The sequence below is a fragment of the Arachis ipaensis genome, chromosome B04 (assembly GCF_000816755.2).
Source record: "Arachis ipaensis cultivar K30076 chromosome B04, Araip1.1, whole genome shotgun sequence".
NCBI classification, from domain to species: Eukaryota; Viridiplantae; Streptophyta; class Magnoliopsida; order Fabales; family Fabaceae; genus Arachis; species Arachis ipaensis.
In genome coordinates, this window is record NC_029788.2 from 127,864,660 (window position 1) to 127,868,266 (window position 3,607).

Here is a 3,607-nt window from a genome sequence, read left to right on the forward strand (position 1 = left end):
TCCTCAGTTAAAAAATTTAAGATTCAAATCTAAAAATTAAAATTTAAGATTTAAAATTTATAATTTAAAATTTAAAATCTAAAATTTTTTTTATTCTTAATTTTTTATTAAAATATTATTTTGTAATTGATTAATTTTCAATTAAGAGGCACGAATAATATAGATTATAGGTGACATGAGATATTCCTTCAAATTAAACCACGTGTTAATAAAAAAAAGATTTTATGAAAAAGAAACATATTATATATAATGATAGGGATTTAAAACTTACGTTTTAATCAACAAGTATCTTATATTTATATATCACAAATAGCGAATCTAATTAAAATAATAATATATAATGTGTGCAACTTATTTATTTTTTTTTTCATCTCTCATATTAGGGTAATTATTAGAAGGGTTTGTTACTTACACAGTTAGAGGTTTTCTTTCCACGACTTTTTGAGATAAGTAGTTCGGATTCTCTATCTCCTGAAAGTCGTTCTAAAGGGGGGGGGGGGGTTCCGGGGATCGATTAAAAAGAATTTACTTATTTACTTATTTTGCATTTTTCAACCAAAAATTGAGGGATAAAGGCTAACGAGTTATAACTCAAATGACGTAGTTTCTCTATATTCACTTAAGAAGTCGCGGATTCAAGTTTTCCTATATCTCCGATAAAAGAAAAAAAAAAGAATTGGGGGTAAATATTTGAATACAACCAATTATTAATTGGATTAAAAACAAAGATAACGTTCTTGTGACTTGTATGTGAGTGAGTGCATGGCAAAATGCATTGGATGCGATCAAAGCCGTTTTTCAGCTATAAATTGCAATATGACAAAGCAACACACACAATCAATATCTTTCGTATTGTTTCTCCTCTTCTTGGTAACAAAGACAAACACATGGAATCTAAATAGCTTAAATTATTTCTATGTTCTTCGTTCCATCAATCATTTTATTTTTAACATTAAACAAACTAAGTTGCATTCCATGCACGCAGTAAATAACTTATGCAAGTACAAGCAAGGGACACCATACAAATTAAATTATTCTTACTAGTTAAATGGTTCATATGCTCCAATCATATATAGTACATAGATTTTTTTTTTTTATATACATGGATACAAAATATTGTACCTATCATGAGACAATTAACCACTGTGCCATGGCCTCATTGAACAGTGTTAGTTAGATATGAAATATGCAAAGGCATATATGCATGTTTGGCTGGCAAGCATGCATGGTAGCATAGTCATTAAATACAAACATGTGAAATCTTTTCATATCTGCAGACACAAAGTACTAACTAAGTTAATATGTTCTCATGGCAAGACCACATAATAAACATGATATGCCCAACAATTTTTAGTTGTTATTTGTAACCATTATTATTAATAGTAGCTATACCTATACTATAGTGCTGTAGCTGATTAGCTATTATTGTCAATATATAATTTTATCATTGTCCCAAAATTCCTTGTTAACAAACAATTAGAATGATTAACTAACTAACTAATTGCATTTAATTTGCCCCATCTTTATTAAATGCTACATATTTTCTTATTAAATTTTACTATTCACCTCTTCTCTAAAAATTATGTTTATAAAAGATATTCACAAATTAAAATATAAAGGAGATTATTAATGTCACATATTACAAAATAAAAAAGTATTGAGTGTTGTATTTTGGGTTAAATTCTTTTCTTTAAAAAAAAAAACACAAAATTGCAAGTATCTCTTTATTAAAGAGATATTTTCAAGGGGCATGTATATATGTCTTTCTAAATCTTGATTTTTTTTCATATTCAAAAAATTCAAACTTAAAACTTGCTTTTATAATGTTATATGGAGATGCTACATTAGATATATAACTAAAGGAAAAAAATTATGTTTTTTTTTATTTTTAGTATATTTTATTATAAAATTTTAAAAATAAAAAATACTAAAAATAAAAATAAAAAACAAGACCATAAATTAAACGCACCTTTAACTTTGAGATTAAGCATTGTGGTTAATTAGTTTTAATTTCGTCGGCAGAGGCCAATAGAGGTTCTAAAGTTTTGGTGTGGGGTCAAAATCCAATGGAAAAATGTAGCTGCTTTTGCACATGGGAGGACAAAGGAAATTAGCCCTACCACACATGAGAGGCACCACTTTACAAACAAGATATTTTTTATGTTTTTAACTTGAATTTTTCCAACACATGGTGTACCATTATTAATTGCCATTAATAACCCTTCAAACTTTGACAAGTAAACCAAGTGAAAAACAGGAAATTCGAAAATAATACATTTGAAAAGTTAACTTAGCTTATTTATTAGTTTGTGAAAATATTCTCAATATGTTCAGTTTTAAGAATTTCTTTTAAGTGAAAATGTATTATTTTTTATTAGAAAAATAAAAAACAGAAATGTTTCCACAAATCAAACCTACCTACTTAGCCAAAATATGTAATTAACAGGAATCTTTTATAGAAATCGTTTGGTAGCTAATTGGATGAAATTCACATTTTAATTTTTTTTTTCATCCAAAATGTCACTAATTATATTATATCATTTTACGTATAAAGTGTGTTGGGATGGGATATTTAAAAGAGAAAAAAAAATACATTTTCTAAAAGAATTTAAAATTTTTAAAGACACACTATTATGTTTTAATATTTAATTAAAAGCATTTTTAAATTTCAAGAAATTTTAAAAAGAATTTTAATCCCTAAAAATAATGAACTTCAGTTTTACATATAAAGAAGAAATTTAAATTTCTCGATTTCACTTCAAAATACATTTATATACATTATGTTAATTATCATTATTTAAAAAAATGATAAATTTGACTATATATTTTATTAATCAAAGCAATAATCTAGTTAATTTTCCAAACAAATATTTTAAAAAGCTAACTACTGTAATTATTTGAAACAAAAAATTAAAATTAAAGAAAATTCAATCACATCATTTCAATTTCTTTAGATTTAAAAATGAGTAATACTATATAACTAACAAAATTTATCTTTTTTATTAGTCAATACTTAACTAACTCTATATACTAATAAAAATTAAATTTTAAATCTTAATTTTAAAATTTTAAATTTTAATAGTATAAAAATAAAATATTAGTCCAAAATATTGACTAATATTAATAGAAAGTATTGATCCTAAGTCCTAACATTTATCTTATAAAATTTTCTGAAATTTAATCATTAGATTTGGTAATAATTCCTTGTTGCCAATCAAGCAATTAAAAATATAAAAGACAAATCTAAGCAATTAGCAGGCCAAGAAACAACATCAATTATATTACATCTTTTCGGTTTATTTCACTTTCATCTTTCAAATCAAATAAGGTTGTTAAGGAACAAGATATTTAGATGCAAATATATATAGAACAACTTATTAATTAGTTCACATGCATAACATATTATATATTGCATTTCAGAACATAATCTTGACTTAATGACTCTTGTCCCCTTATAATAACACTAATGACACTGTCCAAATAACCTCCCCTATGATGGAAATTATTCTAAGAGTACACAGTAACTTCAATTTATATAAAATTTGTTAACAAATTAAATGGTAAGGGATTTTATTTATTTATTTTATTTATTTAATGGAATAGAATA